The sequence below is a fragment of the Anas acuta genome, chromosome 4 (genome assembly GCF_963932015.1).
Source record: "Anas acuta chromosome 4, bAnaAcu1.1, whole genome shotgun sequence".
NCBI lineage: Eukaryota > Metazoa > Chordata > Aves > Anseriformes > Anatidae > Anas > Anas acuta.
Genome location: NC_088982.1, coordinates 14,223,400 through 14,242,640, shown reverse-complemented (window position 1 = coordinate 14,242,640; position 19,241 = coordinate 14,223,400). Strand labels below are relative to the sequence as shown.

General features: G+C 35.0%; 1 long non-coding RNA gene across 4 annotated transcripts in view; it reads right to left on the bottom strand.

Moving 5' to 3' along the window:
* Window positions 1–16,800, bottom strand: part of LOC137855611 (uncharacterized) — a 26,362-nt gene extending 9,562 nt beyond the window's left edge. For 2 of the 4 annotated variants that reach the window (XR_011095840.1, XR_011095841.1), the window contains exons 1-5: window positions 16,417–16,800; window positions 12,059–12,213; window positions 8,405–11,965; window positions 7,110–7,229; window positions 112–232 (exon numbers count right to left, since the gene is read on the bottom strand). This is a non-coding gene — a long non-coding RNA (uncharacterized lncRNA). The remainder of the gene's footprint in view (window positions 1–111; window positions 233–7,109; window positions 7,230–8,404; window positions 11,966–12,058; window positions 12,214–16,416) is intronic. The other 2 variants (XR_011095843.1, XR_011095842.1) reach the window with 1 other exon arrangement.
* Between the last annotated feature and the right edge of the window lie 2,441 nt (window positions 16,801–19,241).

Sequence of the window (19,241 nt, the reverse complement as noted above, 5' to 3'; positions counted from 1 at the left end):
ACAGCTAAGGACATCAATTTTAGAGGAACCACATTGTTTTATCTGTAGTCTAATCAGACATTTGAGACTCAGGATGCTTGCAATCAACTTCAGCATACTGACATTGCTTACATGTGACAAACCGTAAGAAAAACTCCATTTTCTTTGTTTCTCTTTGCTTGTCTCTTGCAGTTTCAGGCTGTCTTTCTCTTTTCATATTATCTGAATTTAAATCTTCATTTCAACTGTGTATCTGCAGGACAAAGAGAGAAGTGGGGTTTGCTATTTTTGATGGGGAAGTTATATATTCATAAAATAAAAAGAAAAGTTTCTGTTGTGGGTGGACTTCTACTCACTAATGATCTGACTCTCAACATTAAGAAAATGACCCATTTTTCACTTTTTTTTTTCCTAAATTTACTCATCATCTCTAACTTACCATCTGTACAAATAAGTTTAAGGAAAAGGACTTGAGGAATACTAAGCAGGAAAGGAAAATTGCATTAACAGTATCTCCTGGCTACTAAAGATGGATGAAAATTGAAATTTCAGCCCTATCACACATTCCAATATTTCTACCTTTGTTTTGTATCAGATAAAAGATAAAATGCATTCAGATTTTCACAGAAGTGAAAATTTTTAAATTTCCTACTTTTAATTATTTAAACCTTATCTTCAGATTAGGAAAAAAATAATTATTTTTTTTTTTTAAAGCCAAAATTCTCAGAGCAGTTGAAGTCCACCAAACGTTTGATCTTTTCTTTTCCAAAAACCAAAATGTACTTTCTTTCACCTGTTCACTCTAATACATACACAGTGTGAAATAAGCAATTAAATAAAATAAATGAACTAGCTTAGAAAGAAGTCAAAGCAAATCTCCGCCTATACAATTCTTTGCCTAAGGAGAAAATGACAAAGCGAATGGAAAATGCATGACTAAAATTCATCAGAGTGCTTAATGCACTACTGGAATCTGCTCTTACATGATAACAACGGGGGCACTGTAAGAACTTCTAAAGCAAAGGAGTCTTTCCTTTGTATTGTTGTACCAAACTGAATCGTCATTTTCGGTGTTCATTTGTTATTGAGATGTGGCTATATATGCAGAAACAAGCTACTTGGTGCAGAAAAAAGAAATCAATATATCAAAGCATTTGCCACTCCGGACTCATATCCATATCATAAATGTCTTGACAATTTTACTACAGATTGAATTTTATCAGGTTCCCCCCACAATAAATGTTCCCACCTTATATTTGTTTTGAAGCTGTCTGAAGAACAAAATATTGCTACAGATCCCCCAAACGTTGCTGGATCATGTCTGTGCACACTTGGAACAGAGCTACATCCTCTGGAAGGAATCTGTCTTCTGTAAACTGAAAACTTTCTCTGAACTGAGCCAATGTGTGATAAGTAGGGACTACTGGGAGATGAACTTCAAAATTTCAGTATTTTTTTCAGCCAAAAATTCTAGTTTAAATGCAGCCTGTGTCAGACGTAATTGTCTACAAGCTGGTAGCTACAGTTCATGTGTTCATGGTCTAATTTCTAACAACGCACCACAAGCATAAAATTAATGTATTACAGTAATTTTGAGTAGGGGAGGTCCATAGTGGAGTGTGGGAGACACATCTGATTTTAGAGATACAGATGATTTACAATATAGAAAAGACTACCCCACGTATGGTTATCTACACTCTTCATTATCTTCCAACACTATCCCATAATGGTTTGACAACCTCAAACTCCCACATCTTACTATGTATAGAAAAGGAGCAGTGGGGGGATCTTCATATGGCACAGCAAGGCATCCAATAAGTATAGTTTAAAATAACACATAAATGGGCTTTGATACAGCCTTCAAATTTATTTATTTATTTATTTTATTTATTTATTTATTAGCTCAAAGCATCCAAAATATTAGCTACATTAAATAGCAATTATATCAAAGCAGCATTGCTTGAAGACCAGACCTAATTCTTATGTAGGCTGGATGTAAGAAGTCTACTTGGTATGAAGTGTCTTTACCCCTGTGCTGTTTGAGAAGACAGACATATCTTTCATGTTTGTTCACACCCAGCTTCTGTATATTATCAAAATTGCCGAAATCAGAGAAGCTGGAGTTGATGTTCCTATCTATGCCCATCTGAGAGCTGAAACCTAGAGGAAGTGCTTGAACATCTTGGATCTAAAAAATCATTTGGTACAGGTGCTCACACTTAGTCTCACTGAAATCAACAACATCAGGCCGCTAACACACTGCTTTCATTTCAAAATGTAAAGAAAGGAGAATGGTATCAGTACCTAGTATATAGCCATCTGATAATTAGGACAGTCACCTAAATAGGGCACTACAATATATGCCCTCCTAAACCAGAAGGATTTCCAATCCTGAGGTCTCTCCAGCAGGATAGCTTGGCCTGGAAAAGAAGCATCCTCCACCTTTCCTATGAAAGTCAAAGTAAAGAGTGCATGGGACAGAGGGAACCACATATGAAAGATAATAATATAATATATATATATAATATGAAAGATAATACTATAATAAGATAATAAAAATAATAATTAAAAAATAATTTAAAAATATATATGATTTTGCAGCCAAGTATTAGGAAGGACATCAAGCTGAAAAAGCAGGAATTCTTTGTATTATAAGAAACATGTACTGGATAAACTTGAAAAGAAATGAGGCAGAACAGCAAGAGTCTAATTCTTTGAAAAAAATGATGGGAAAGGAAAGTACAAACCCTGATTTAGAGTGGACAGAGTTGCTGTTGCCATGACCAATATAGCTTGCCTTAGGGGGAGAGATTGGATTCCATTCATAGCCTTATGGGTCCTACTAACTAAGCAGGTCTCCCAGTGGAAAGAATAAGATTTCTGGTCAGAGATTCACTTGGTCAAATCTAGACACCCATAACCATCCTAAAATAGATTAAATGAGTTGCATGTCACAACTTTCTTCATTACAAATGGAGATGAAACCAGATTAGAACATCTCAAGTAAGATAAGGCAAGGCTTACTTTTATGACTTCCTCTCCTGAAGAAGTTGTGGTGACTTTATATGCCTAAATCTGGTGTTTATAATTAACATTTGAGTACTCCAGTGAGTCACTCTACTACATTAGACATCTCAGTCTTTGGTTATATCCAGGCTTTACTGCTACAGGTAAATCCAGTTTCTCATTATTTGCTTCCTTGGTTAGCAATAGTCCAGCAAGAAGCAAATCCACAAAGAAAAAGAACAAAGAAAATGAAGCACAGTATAGGTGCAAAAATATTTTAAATGTTAAGTGGTATGGTACTGTGAACCACAGTGTAATTAGAACATAGCCACTTAATGCTGCAGCAGTTCTGATTACGTACATCAACTGCCTCTGTGCATTGCAAATCTGGAAATATGTTAGAAATGCCAATTTAAAGGTGTTTCTATTTAAGTTAATGGCATGGAAAAATCTAAAAGGTTTGTTCCATGGAAATAATCATCTTGGTTTACTAGCCATGGGGAACTTTTTGCAAAAGGTTTTGAGAATGTCTTTTATAGTTTTACATATATCTATGCTTATAGTAGCCTGATTCATAAGTAGAAAACAGATTATTATAAAGTTTTACTTGTCTTACACTTTCAAAATTGCTAAGTAGAGATAAACAGAATGGGCATGTTAAGATTTCTTTTTTTTTTCTGATTAATTTTACGGTAATTCAAAGTGTTTCAGTTTTAAATGAATTGTTTGAATACTAAATTATGCAGCTTTATGATCCAAGAGATAAGCAGAGCTCTAAAGATGCCTCTGAGACTTGAAAGACAGCATTAGAAGCTCATTATTGCCGGCACATTTAACATGGTTAAAGTAGGGGAAAATAGCCATTAAGTTAATGTAATAGTTAAACTGCATTAATTTGAAAAACTGCCCAGTGAAATGCTTACAGTGAGGATGTATCTTTTTCTTTCTTTTTTTTTTTTTTTTTTAATTCTCTGGTATTTTCAAATATTAATGAGTCAAAACATTTGAAGAGTAGTCCCTTTCAAGCATTTTAACATAACTTTTACACTTGAAGATATGTTCTGTTTATTACTCAAATGCATTTCAGAGCATCAATATTTTCTAAAGAGAGAAAAGCAAATGTTAATATGCATAAAAAATGAGTTCAGTGCTTCTGGGTGGTACAAACAAACAAAATAAGCTTCATCCCTCCTTCCCATTAGTCCCTTCATCCACTGAGTCCTTTCTTCTAAACATTGTTCTCTACATTTCACGGGAGTCTGGATAGTTTTTAATGCTTCCTTTTGTCTTTTGGAGCAATTAGGAGAGAGTTACAGTTGCTTTCAATCTCATAGAGGAAAGAGAATCACAAAGTGCTAGTAAAGTCCACATCAAAGAAACATAACGACTGCCACCAGGGGGTTAGATTTAATATATATCATGTTTCCAAAAATGATGTGATCAACCCCACAAAAGTAAAGTTCAGGGTAATCTCCAATATGTCTCTATGTACATACGAGTCTATACTTATTCCACAGTGGGTGAAGGTTTAATGTCCCTCTCAGAATTTGTTGGGGTAAGTTTGGCACCTGCTCTGCACCCCATCATACAGGGATCTCTCATACTCTGTTCTGCTTCTGTCCAACTGATTCTTAAGTTGCCTTTGATGGCAGAGGAAGACAAAGAAAGGAAACGGACTGGCCTCTGCTCTTAATCTCAGACATGGAATGAGCACAAGTGAACTCTTAAACCATGAACTAGACCAACCAGTGCTTGTGAGAGCTAAAAGCTGATGAAGATCTAGAAAAAGACAGCAGACCCAGAATCACTCACCGCTTCACTGCTGAGAAGTTTTCAAGCAGCCTAATATCCTCCTTTCTACCATTAGGAAAACATGTGCCTGCTTTGAAGATCTCTCTTTTTTTTTTTTTTTTTTGGGGGGGGGGGGCTGGGGGAGAGGAGTCTGCACCACCATATTACAGAAAGAAATAATTCAGGGGAACCACTCAATGTGCTTTGTTCCTATTTCCTTCCCATTAGCTATGACTCCAAGATTACAATGCTCATTCTTCCTCAGCAGCAGTGGATGACTCAAGAGCTTGAGAATTGAAAAATCTTCCTTCTTCTGTGGAAGAGGGGTGCAGCTCTCCACTGTCAATGTTACTTTGCACTAGAAATCAAAGACCAGGGTGCCAAAAGCAAGCACTACAATTTTAACATGGAGAGAGAAAAGCACAAGATGGAGAAAAACAGCAGGAATATTTTCCACCTTTACTTTTTAAAGTAAACTGAGCCCTATACTTCCTGAATCTCCAGCCAATATTATAAGTTTCACAGTGAAACTACATGTATTTTATGATTTAGCACCAAAAGATAAAAAAATAAAAAATGGTGCAGTTAGCCCAACTGGTGTTCCACTATTACATGCCAGAGACATTCAGTAAGTACACAGTAAAGTTAAGGTAAGGACTCTATAGCTTCTGATTCCATTGAAAGGATAACATTTCTGGACATCAACTCAAAACTGATTGAGAGAAGCATTCTATAATTTACTGTTCCCAATATCTACACCGTGCATTGCCTTTCCTGTTCTCTTAGTTGCCTTGAGCACTACTGAAATTTAGTGCTTTTAAGTCAAGCTGTCTTAAAAAAAAAAAAAGGCAAGAAACAAAAAGAAAAAATACATACATGTATTTTTAAATTATTTTCCTCTTATACTTCAATATTCTAAAATATTTACTTAAACTTTTTTGCCAACAGATCTCATAATAATTTCATTTTGAGAAATTTCCAAAGAACTATTTTTTTCCTACAAAGAGTTTTTGAGATCAGCTTAACAATTTTTCAAATCTGAAAAACGGTTGCCCAATATTCGGTGTCAGTAGGGTGACTATATGAGCAAATAGAAGATATTTTTCCCTTCCCACTGTAATTCCTCCTTCCTGAATTTGCTACATTGATTATGTAATTATACATGTATAACTTCTGCTGCCATGAAATCTGACCAAAGTTAAAAAGAAAGAGGTACTACACTAGAAAAAGTAGCAAATAGCTTTTCACTTGTCCACAGCATCGCTCTGTCTCCAAAATCAAATTTAAATAGATGACTTTCTGATATTCATTACAGTGAAACCTGATCAAAATTTATGCCCCTCCAAACAGCAACATAACATTAATTCTATGTAAAATATATGCTCCCAAATAATTATACTTACACAAAACTCAAAAGCTTTCTGTTTGTATATAGGTAACTAATATGTCCTGAAGGTCTGTCTAGCTTAAATCTGTGGATTTAAGTAATGTCCAAACAAATACCTTCTTTTAAAATTTCCTTTTCTTTTGGATATTAAAGTATAAAGAATGTCTATCAGGATTTTGTACCATTATAACAATATATTGTGTATCTACGGCAATGCAGATGCTTATAATTTGCTCCAATGGTAAAAATTTTAATTCCATTAATTAAACAGGTTGTTTCCCCTCTGATATTTTTATGTTCATTTTGTATTTTCTTTTCTGTTCATGGTCTTGATTATTATTTGAAAAAATAAAATAAAGCCATGCAATTTATTATAAAGCAATATATGATCAAGCTTTGTAAGTTAATTCCAGAAAATCTAAGCAACTTTCCATTTAATACGGAAGTAGAACGTTAATGTTGGTTATGATCTCAAGGAAGCTTAGACAAATTTGCTTATGAAGTTCAGACCTTGGAATTCCATGCTTATTTGTTCCATACTTCCATACTTTTCTCATACTAATTAACTCTTCACAAACTATGAAGTAGCTATGTAAACTGAAGGAAAAGCTCGTGTGGTCATTTTTACAAGATTTCATTTTGTTAACTCCATCTTTCCCCAAAATGATGTTCTATCAGTATCCATTCTATTTTAGCAATGGCTAGCAAAGCTGAAATGGCAGCCTTATATGAAAATATATCCCATATTTTTAAATGTTACAGAATGCATAATGATTTCTCCTAATTGTTCTACTTAGGTTGCAAGGTGATGTTACACAGATCAGATGACATATCATCAAAGAAGATAGTCAATCTTTTTGAAGGAGACTCAAAAGTATAAATTGCAATTAAACTTGAAATAAAAATTCAGTTCCATAATTTAAACATACTGCTAATTGCTTCTTACCTTACAAAAGGTTATATTCTTCTCTCTCCAGTTAATGCAAATTTCCATTAACAGAGAATATTAGGATTCCAAAATGTTGGACAGAGCAAAAAGAATATAGACCTCTTTAAACTTAAGTACCTGCAAAATACCATTAACTGATGTAAAGTTGACAGTCAATTAGCTACTCATGTTTTAAGTGCTTTTAGTATTTGGAAGAAAAACATCTCAGCCATTAATTTTGAATTGAAAATAAGCTTCTGTTAGATGATTCTAAACTTTTCCTGCCACAGTAGAAAGGTTTTTATAGTGAACAATAGGGATTCTGAAAAAAGCTATCATAAATCAGACTGGGACTATGTCACCTTTTCTTAAGAGTGCTTAACACATTGCATTCATATAAAGACTGGGTTTTCACTTTAATATAATATTGCCAAATTTCAACAACTTGTCATTTAAGATTTTATTCCAAGTACCCGAGTGTGGCTCATCATTTTCTTGCCCCTGAAAAATTCAGTAAAGTAGTTCAGTATATGGCTTTACAATGTTAAAGATGCATTTCAGCTTAGAATTATAGAGCATTTCATGTGTTCACACCACAGCTTTCATTGACTTCACTTGCAGCTGTGTGTACTCTGCACCTGTGCAAATCAGACTCCAGAATTTCACACTGTGTGCCCAGAAAATGAGGAAAATATGCAATCCAACCACCTGTGAAAAGTTTAACAGTTTGATCCCCCAAAAGTTTTAATAAATAAATAAATATGTAGAGCTTTCCATGCTTTTCTATCAATGAGAAGCTCCTAAACTCAAGTTATTTGAGTATTATTCTGGGAGGACATGTCGGGTCTGTGCTTTAAGAAATGTATTAAAGCTTCTACATGTACACTGGCTCCCAAAATGACCTCTGAATTATGTGACAAATCTCTATTTCCATCATAGCAATATTCGAAGAACGTCACAGCAGGATACAACAGGCATGTTTACACCATGCTACAAAAGCCAAGTCATGTGAATTTATCAATATTTTCAGCTGAAGGTTTAAAGCAGATGAACCAGATCAGTCTACCCCCACTAGACCATCCTGCCAAAGGATTTATCCTACTTGCCATAACTGCCTCTGTCTGAGATTTTACAAGCATTACTGTGTTGGGATGCATGACTCATTACAAAGTGAGAAAGTTGTGGTAACAGAACTTTATAATGGATGGACTTGGTCTCACAAGTATAGCCATTTAAATGAGACTTGTTTTCTCCAAGGCTGCAAGCTTTTTTGTTTGTGATATACAATTTCAAAGGATCAATGGAGTGCTTACTTTATGAAAAGAGGCAGCTTCTTTCTGATACTTCAGTTCAACCATTTCATCCATTTTTTGTGATTACTCCATATAAGACATCAGAACAAACAGATTTTAGCTTGTCTTGTGAATGACTTTCAGTTCTCATCACTATTTTGTCACAAGAATACATTAATTTGGTGCAATTTTCCACTTTTTTTCATTTATTATTTTAGCTGAGAGAATAACAAGAACGCATGATTACTCATTGAAATCACATGACATTGATGATGATAATACACATAATTTGCACAGAACCCCCAACATTGTAGCTGCAAAATAGTAACCCTCAACTTCTATTTCTATTCCTTTATTTTTTTGTTGTTATTGTTGTTCCTCCAAAACATCAAGTGTTACAGCAGTTCACCACAGGAGACTGTACTATGTACAGGCAAAACATTACACAACCCAGCAGAAAGATATTTTTCTATTTGCTGATAATGCTAGCTTTTTTCCTTGGTAGAAAATGCATTTCTCTTGATCTCACGTGTCAATTTAACATTCATTAGAGAGCCCGAAGAATTTATATATTGTCTCAGTGGAACAGTATAATATATGACTAGTTTCTTTTATTTTGATTTTTATTTTGTTCCAAAACTATCTTAGTTAAACTTGACCAATACCCACTTGAAGTAATTTATGATAGTCTCAGAGGCACTGAACTTCTTAGCTCTAAAGCATTGTTTAGTTTGTCAGCTTCAGACATTAGGAATTGCTGAATCCAGTAGCCCAGTAAAGGCATGGCTGACCTCTAGGCCTCATGGTCTTACACAATCACATGGGAGACACACACTCTGCTCTCTCCAGGTGCATGTGGAATAAAGAGCCCCTCATCCAGGAAGAATAGTTTGAAAAATAGATGGAGTTTAATGAGAAGACGTGACAAAACATGGTGAGTTGAGGCAACTGTCAAATCTTTAGGGTCACTCCTCATCACCATGCACGGAAGCAGTTTGAGGCCTCTTTGAATTAATTCAACAATTAAATCACAGGACAAAAAAGATAAAACAGAATTTTGTGCTTGGAAGCTGATACACATAAATCAAATAGTAACGTGATCATGACATTGTTATCAGCTTTGCTTCCAGGTATTTTCTGGTTAGTGACCATCATATTATCTTATCATATCTTTCTTATCATATCTTCTGCCAGGTTTTCTCTAAGAGAACTCCTGTCATTGGCTTCCCCTCTGTGAAGTGAATACAGGCTGATATGACTTCATTGATTTCATGATTTTTTTTTCCTAAGTAGAATTACACCACTAAATGCATATTCTTTTCCAAAGCTTTCTACAATCTTCAGGCCTGATGACTGATTTACTTAAGGCAACTCCTCATTTCTTAACTTGTGTCTCCTGCAGGAATGCAGTTTTGTTTCACATAAATACCCTTTTTCACTCCATTTAAAGATGCCTTTGAAATATTCCACTCTACCAGCAAGGTTTCACCAGTCTGAATGTGTTTGTATCTGTAAATCTGCCTAGTTACAGTTGCAGTGCATCCGCCAATTATAGCAGATAGATGGATCTACCCAGATTGCACCTTCCCATCATAAAATTAAGCACCTAACTTTTTTTTTTTTTTTTTTTTTTTTTTCAAAAAGCTGCATGTTCATCATGCAAACTCATAAATAAGGACAGTGAATATGCTTCCTTACCAGAGCTTGAGATAGAATAGACATGATGTTATAGAAAAAAAAAATCGGTTGGGCTTCCTGACCCTCAGAGATGGCCTGCCGAGATCTGGAAAAATACTGGCAATTCTCTGAGGTAGTTTTGCAATGTAATAAAGGTTTTGCTGCTGGAATCCATCTCCACATTCATTGGGCTGCACATCACTGCATCTTTGCTGACTTTAGGGCTGTATTGCAGGCACAAGTGATGTGCAGTGGAAATCAGGCAAGCAGATGAAACCCAGTTACTCACCTGTTTTAATTCTTCATAGCATTGAGAGAAAAAAAAAAAAAAAAAAAAAAAAAAGAGTTTTAATTTTAGAACACTGTGTTTTCTTTTAAAAAACAGGTTTCTGTGTCATGGCCAAACTACATATATATATATATATATATTTTTAAATTAGAACTGATTATGCAAAGTCATGCATTGCCAATTATGGAGAAAGATGTCCCAGAGGGAATAAAGCAGTATATGCTAGAAAGAGGATTTTGCTAGTTTATTCTGTAACTATTTTTGTGGAGGATCCCTGCTGCTTTCTTTGAAACCCTTTACACTGATTGATACCGGAGTCTGTGTGGGTTACTAAATATGATCCTCTATTTTAATATTTTGGCTGTTCCAGAATGGGTGAGCATGATGCAAGATTCCCTCAGTATCCTGCAGCTCAGAGAAAGAAGATTGGGAGAATAAGTGTTTCTGTATTACTTCTGTTCAGACATTTCATTCGTATTTTGTTGGCACTGCCATCATGACTGTACATTTCTATGACTATTTCTGTGTTTGCAATGTAGATCCCTGTTTAATCACTACTGAAGTAAAAACATCACTCCTTTTCATGCAGAATGCTGCACTGTCTACAGGGTGATCCTGTGAGAATCAGGGATTAACTTTTTAATCTTTTGCCTCTGGTCTAACATTACTTATTATTATTATAGTAATCATTCAATTGCCTTGACAGAAGAGGAAGGTACGTTCCACACAAATCTTATAGCCTTTTTCTGTGGAGAGAAGTGTTCTCTTTTTCTGCTAATATCAGAAAATGCAATCCATCCATCAAATTGTCAGACATTACCTACAAGGCAGATTGACAGATTTTGTTCAAATGAATTTTAGGAAAGCTGAATAAATCCTTTTAAAAAAAGATAGCAACAACTGCCCACAGCACCACTTGGACCAATTCCTAATCTGATGTAGCTATTTGAAGCTTTTCCTGAATTGTCTGGGGCAATATGGAAAGAGTTGAATTTGGCCATATCTATAGAAAATCGCTTGCTACTCTACTAACTTTGTCAGTCTGGGGACAGAACATAGCTTTTCTCCTGCTGTGGTATATGTAGACTCCATTTGAACTAGATAACTGGTGGAAGAACACCTGATATTGCAGTTTTTATTATAAAGTCATGCTTAAATAATTAATAATTGCATTATTGCCTTAATAAACACTGAAGGTACAATAAAACTACAATTAAATTTGCTTTATGAGAAGAAAATTATAGTGTCTTTTAAGGTCTGTTGTTTACAGTTAAGCAATAATATTACTCTTCTATGACACCTTTACAGCACTTTCAACCTTCAGCATTAAGCTAGAGTATAGCCAGTTCTAGTTTGTTTGAGGTAGTTCTCCATCGATAAGCAGAAAGTAGGATCAATATGTGCAACTTGGTGCTCTGTAGGTAGGAAAGTTCTGCCCCTGAGCTTCTTGAATATCATGATAAACATGAATTTGAGCTGATGTTGTAGACAAAACAATATAGAAGGAAGAGGAATAACTTCTCCATACGTAAAGACAAAGTTCTGCCATCCAGAGGATTCTGCCTCCGGATGAAGAGTCTTGAGGTGGTGGACAGCAATCAGGTGGACAGCACTGGCTGAAGTAGAAACATCAGCACTATTAAAAGAAGGACACATGCATTTATCACACTACTTATCTAGAGCTTCCTGTCATGCCTACAAGACCTTACTCTTTCTGGTACTGCTGCCAAAGTTGTTTTCACCACAGGATATTTCTGATCAAATTCAAGTGGAGAGATGAAGTCTGCTGGAACATGGTGATGAGCACCATTGATGAAAACTGGTGTAACACTGCTAATAGGTTTTCCAGTTTCTTCAAAATTGTCTGGTATGAAAAAAAAAAAAAAAAAGGCAATGAATTATATGAATTACTCTTCATGCTTTTGGATGGTCTTGTATTTAAGATATCAGCACTGACCCTTGTCTGATTCCTGACAGTTCTGCTAAGGATTGTTGACAAAGATTTAAAAGTCAAGTTTCCCATTTGTTGAGAGTTTAGAATTTTGATGACAAAAGAATCATTAGAGTTGCACTAGCCATTTTTATATAATATGCAAGGTATTCACACCTGACCTGATATTGCAGACTGCATGGTACAACATAAATACTTTTGCTAGCCCTCAGCAAACTAAAACAAACCCTGGGAAGTGAACAGTCCAATCATGTTACCTTAGAACTCTAAACACCAATTAACCCTGCTTTTTAGCTCATATTTCTCTTCCTTACATTGTAGTTTATACTGCAGTTATGAACTTAATTAGATAATCTATCTGAATATGTCATGTTTCTATTTAAAATGACAACTTTTGTTAGGTAAGGTTATAAAAAAGTCATATATGTGGGAAATGTAATGACAAAATGTGAAATTTATTTTAGTTCTGAGTGATGGTGAGAATTTATCATTTAAGAGGCAGGTATAATTTTCTAGCAGCAGTTTGCTTTCTGTGTTGCACAACATTTGCTGCTGAGTCCTGTATTTCTCTTCTCCATATGCCAAGAATAAGGTCTTTTTGCATGAACATGTCACACTTGTTCAGTATATTTATGATTCATTCAGAATTGATGAACGGGTGTATGTTGTCACACTTTGTCTTTTCTGTTTCTAGTATTTCTAAAGTGCATAAACTAGATAGGTTTGATGGGAGTTAGGAAGTTTCTCAAGGTTAGAGTGGAAGTTAGAGTGGCCTTGCAACCAAGATAAGAAAAAGAGAAAACTTAAGGGAATTGCACTCACATCTTATACGTACAGAAAGTGCAAGAGAAGTTAGGTAGTAAGTCTACATAGCTGGAGTTCACCTGCAGAACTTTTCACAGCTTGCCCCAAATCTGTTCTTTGCACCAAGGAAGAACCTACGACTGCCTTCTGGTCCAGAGAATGATCTGTTCTCCTGGAGTTTGCATTTTCACTGAACTCACTTAAGGTCTTTGATCTACACTTCCACTGTATTCTATTGTTTTATGAAAAGGGACACATGGCCGATTACACAGATGTGGAAAGATAATGCCATGAGGAAAATAAATCATTCAGATTGACTGGCATAACTTCAACCTAGACTCGGTGCTCTTTTCCAGTAAGACCTAGAAATGAACTAGTACTTTAATCCATACATTCTGAATTACTTGATAAAAGGTAAACACATCTCAGTTAAACGCTATTCACAAGAAGAAAGGTATTGGAATCTGGAAACACTTTCAATGTCATTTCCTGACACCTAACATACAAACTATGTAATTAATCAGATTCCTCTTCCATAGAGTAGTCCTTGTGCAAAAGCATTTAGGTAGTGACAAAATATTAATGATGATAATGTCAAATTCATGAATTCTCTGAATTGATAATACTCTGAATGATACCAAACTAGTGAAGCGGTACTGAATGACTTAGTTGAACTAGATGATCTTAGAGGTCTTTTCCAACCTAATTGATTTTATGATTCTATGACTTTCCCCTTCCCTTCCCTTCCCTTCCCTTCCCTTCCCTTCCCTTCCCTTCCCTTCCCTTCCCTTCCCTTCCCTTCCCTTCCCTTCCCTTCCCTTCCCTTCCCTTCCCTTCCCTTCCCTTCCCTTCCCTTCCCTTCCCTTCCCTTCCCTTCCCTTCCCTTCCCTTCCCTTCCCTTCCCTTCCCTTCCCTTCCCTTCCCTTCCCTTCCCTTCCCTTCCCTTCCCTCCCCATTCCTTCTCATCCTTTTTCAGTCCCACCCTAAATTGTCCTAAACTACGTTTCTTGTCATAGCTGAGACACCCTGTTCTGAATGCACACTACAGATGATCATAAAAGGTCAGCTGCTGCATGGAGTGCAAAATTTTTTGCTTGGTGCACATAACTTGCAGGTGTACAGACATATATAGTAAGAGAAATCAGTCAGATGCTTTTTTTTTTTTTTTTTTTTTTTTTTTTTTTGGTGCTGAATATAGCCAAGTGTTTCTAAGTGGGAGTCAGTTACTGTGCTGCTGAGCACCTTCCAGTTTCAGAAGTGCCAAAATCATCAGTATTTCTCTGGTTTCTCATGTGCCTCCATTGTTCAGCCTTAGTTGAGCTGATCAGAAACTTTCTAGCAAAAATAAAATACACCAATATATTAATTGAAGCTGAAATGTTTCCCTGTCTCACACTTAGGATACTAGTCTAACATGTAGTGACAAAAGTAAAAAGTTTTTTTTCTGCTTTCTGTAGAGAAATGCTGGATCAAAGATTTAGGAACTAAGAGAGCAGATGGCTTCCATAACTAAGACCAGCTCTCTAAGCATCATGGGTTATAAATAAACCTATTAAACAAAACTAGTTGGGTTTTGGAGCCAAAGGCAGATACTTTCATGTATTTCCTTTCCTATGTAAATGTTTTAAAGATTTTATTTTTGTTCCAGAATAGAAAAAAAATATATTTCAGAAGTTCTTGTGATACAAAATTTTCATCCTCCACAGTCTAGTGCATAATGCCAGATACTTCCTGAGAATGTGTGCTTTAAGCTTTCTACATCAGTTGAATTGACTTTGACACATAACAATCTGCGGCTTTCAAAAATAACACCTAAAGAATAAATCTTTAACACTGGTCCAAATGTTTAAGAATTTGGAAGGGAGTAATTGCCAAGGTAATTTCACTCAGCAAGAGCACAGACTGAACTGCAGAAATTCAGTGTAACTCACAAAGCAGTCAAGGTATGCAGAACGTGAAGAAACACCTCACCTGTTTTCACTGCTGCATAAAATGAAGAGGCAATTGAAAAGGGTAATTTTAGTAAATCTCAGAAGATTAAATGGAGGCAATCATAGAATAAGTAGTTCTCCTTTGTATATAAAACACTAACAACAATCTGCTGTCAAAGATGTAATGTTTCTTATGAACATACTTTGGTTTTAAGAGCTTTAGAGAGAGTTTACTAAGACGTCTGCAGATCAGCATCTCTGTGTCCCTCTGACAGCTGTAGCATTGAAAAAAAAAAGTCTATAAAAGGGATCAGATGTAAATAAAGAAATGGGACTTACCCATGACCTTCCAGAGATATTGAAAAGTGTAAGGAAATATTACTTTAAGCCATAAATGTACAGTAGAGATAATGCCAAGAGAATTAAACAACCATCTGGTGTAATTATTCATGTTCTCTAAAAATAGTTTGCATGTGAATGTGGCACCATATTTCCGTATATAATTTAGAGGTTTGAGTCTGAGGGAAAATTGCAGAAAATGACAGGAAATAAAGACACTTTTTTTTTTTTTTTAATGTAGATTAATGCATTCTCTTCTAGATAAGAAAGCATGGGAGATAGTGTGGTGAGTGGATGGGAACTGGGAGTGAGAAGAGTACTAATGCTTTTAAGGCAAACATGCATGTGACAACCAAAATTCATTTGAAATCCTGCCTTCGTGTGCTGGGGTTTTCTTGATGCTTTGTACAACAGTTTCAGACTGTACAGTTGTCAGGTGAGGAATTGTGTGAATAGTACACATTTTAGATACTGTTATATTCTAAATAAGTGATGTAAAGAAAAATATTGGTGACTGAAGTAGTGCAAAATTTGTCAAAAGAGATTTTTATCATAAAAATAAATCATGGATCTTTGAGGAGGAGAAATTTGTTCATATAAAACCTCTTGCTGTCCATACTGCATGAACCTACCCATGCTTCTAGGAGAGTCAGGCAGTTAGAGAGCAGAACAGACCAAGCTATGTTTAAATACTGTATTCCAACAACTGCAATAAAATTAAATGAGTAAAAACCTGTCCAAGGATAAGCTTCAGATTTCTTTTCCCCACTCTTAATTGCACATTTGTGTAAAAGAAAACAAAATATCCATTTATAACATGGGCAGTACTCTGCAGTAGAAAATACCACTGGGTAACATGAGAAAAATACAGCAGAGGTATTTTTTAATGATAATATATGACTAATGCACATAAGTAATAAATTTACAGAGAAAGAATGTTAAATTATTTGTCTTTACTCATGTACTATAACCAGTATTACAGCAAAAAAGGACATCAAAACGACTGATGAAAACTAATTTGAATTCATTGCGAAATAAATACCTGCAGAAGGTGTTGTTTGATGCATCATTTCCCAGGACTGCATACATGGAGGATTCTACACATACCACTGTGTACTCTGAAAGCCAAGTTTCCTATACAAATATGAGTAACACTGATGTGAGTTAGCTGTAACTCCCCCATATCAGAAGAAGGTACCAACTCTGTACATGGAAAAAAAAAAAAAAAAAAAAAAGTGAAATGTTATCTCTTTAAAAAATGTTCGGAATGAAAGCTACCACAGGTGCCAAGAATGGAAAGGCCAAGATAGTCTCACAGCATTTTGGTGTAAAAAAGCACCATTTGCTCCAGGAGATGTATGCTTGATGTCAGTTCTCGTTTTCCTCTTCTACTTTTCAGTTGCAATCTAAAGTTTTAGCAGTCTAGTTTTGATAATCCAAGAATCTTAATCAATGGAGAACTATCATATTCCTTCTAAATCAATTAAATAGCAATTATAGCAAATTGGTAGCCTGCTAATAGAATCCAGAGAAGGAAGACCTGAGCATGTCAAAGTCATGCCTGTCTGCAAAACTCTCCAAATTTCTTTGACTGCCAGTACAGTCTTTACTGGAAACAAAAGACTCAAAACTGACACAAAAATGGATAATAATAACATTTTTGTGATTTATTTTCAGGAATTCAGGTTGCTGTAACTGTATCTCTACTCCTACTTATTTCAAGGCAATATTGTTGTCCCTAGATGCTCTTATTTTTGTCTCTTTGTTTTATTAAGGCAAGAATTCAAACTAATTAAAGAACTTCCATCTGTTTTTTGTCTTCCGTCAACAGCTTGGCTAAGACCAGTATTCAGAAGATAGCATTTCTGTATGATAATGCAAAGTCTATTACACTCACATATAAAAAGATTAAAATATAGTTATTTCTTTCTTTTCTTCACTTTTTGCAATGTTTTGTATGATCTAATAAATATATTCATTAGCTGCTGACAGTTTCATTTTAACATATAATGTATAAGTTAGAAATATTTAGATAGAAAGTGTAAAATAGCTGCAGATGGCTCACATCTATTTCAGTAAAATTTGAACCAGTTTCTTCAGCCAGCAACATTCCTTCTAGTACCAAACATTTGCTTTTAAGACATTATTATCTAAGAAAAAAAAAGAAAGAAAAGAAAAGAAAAGAAAAGAAAAGAAAAGAAAAGAAAAGAAAAGAAAAGAAAAGAAAAGAAAAGAAAAGAAAAGAAAAGAAAAGAAAAGAAAAGAAAAGAAAAGAAAAGAAAAGAAAAGAAAAGAAAAGAAAAGAAAAGAAAAAAAAGTTATGAAAGCAATGTATGCTTTAGAAAAGATATCGTGCTGTGTCAAAAGTAACGTCAGGGCATTATGTTGGAAGAATAAAGAACAATGCAGAGGTGTGTGTTATCTGAGCAATAAAACAAAGCAGTAAACAGCATTCTTGCCATATCTCCTATTTTTTTTTAAAGGAAAAAAAAAAGCCTACTTAGTTTAAAACTATGAAAACTTAAATATCTTCTTTAGAAGGAAGAAATATCTTCTTTAAAGGAAGCCAATAATGGTGTAAAATAATGGTGGGAAAATGCTTTAAATAAACTCAAGTTTTTTTTCTGCTAACTCCTGTTCCAACTCTTTACTAATCATGCCTTTCTCTTGAAATGTTTTAGGTTACAACCCCCTTTTTAGAGCTGTAATTTTGTATACTATTTACTTTAATAAGTCTGTAAATAACATCTTCCTGCACAGGATGACTAGTAAGATATTCCATGTACCCAAAAAATAAAATGACCTTGGTGGGTTCCTTACTAGGAACAATAGTCATTTGAGCATATGCTATCTATGTTAATTGGAGAAGCTGTTATCTGACAATACTTACACCATTTCTGTGCCAAATTAAAAAACACAAGAGCTTTTTCTCCAAGAGCTATTAATAATGCTTGTTGGAATAGGCTGCTTAAATTTAAGGACACTTTTCAAAAATAACTTATGTTTAGAAAGTCTATTTTGAGAATGGAGAAGCTTCATAAGTGAGATTTGAATCAGAATTGAAAAACTCTTATTGCTTGCCGAAACCAAAGAACGTAACAGAAAGTGGGTCAAACAGAAGTTGATCTAAAAGTCAAAAGATGTTGAGAACTTTTTACCACAAAGGCAGTTAATCACCAAACTGGCAAAATTACAGCCCTGCATATGTAATATCAGACCCCCTTCATGATGTGGAGCTGCTAACAAGAGAGATCTGAGCTAATAAAAGAACAACAGCAGCTAATTTTGAATCCAGCCAAGCCTGAAGGAGGTATATTTTCCTTCCTCCATGAAACTATTGAAACGGTGGGGTGCTATAAAAGCTAGCTGCAGCAAACAAGCAGTAACAGATGCCACTCCCATGCTTGGCTTTACAAAACTCCTCTGAGCTTCCCACTATAAAAGAAGAAAAAAAAGAAAAAAGAAAAAAAAAAACAAACACTATGAACGCAGCATGCAGGCTAAAACTCAGCTCAGAAGCAACTGTCTGTGTCACATGCTATCTGCAGTACAGTGACCTCACAGAGATTATATCAATATGGATGAGATGAGACAAAGTCACTAATTATTACAACAAGCTGCAATTTTATTTTCATTTGAAGTGATCACAATTGAAACTAAAATAACACCAACATTTTAAATAATAATAGGTTTTCCAGTAAAAACAAGCAAACAAACAAACAAACAAAAAGTCCTATATATCTAGAATAAATATATGAAATAAAAGCAGTAAACAGGAGAAGAGTAGCTCAACTTAAATGAGGAATTCTCCATATACATTGTTTTGCCTACATAAAGTGTTGTTCTTGAACTATTCTCCTGAATAAG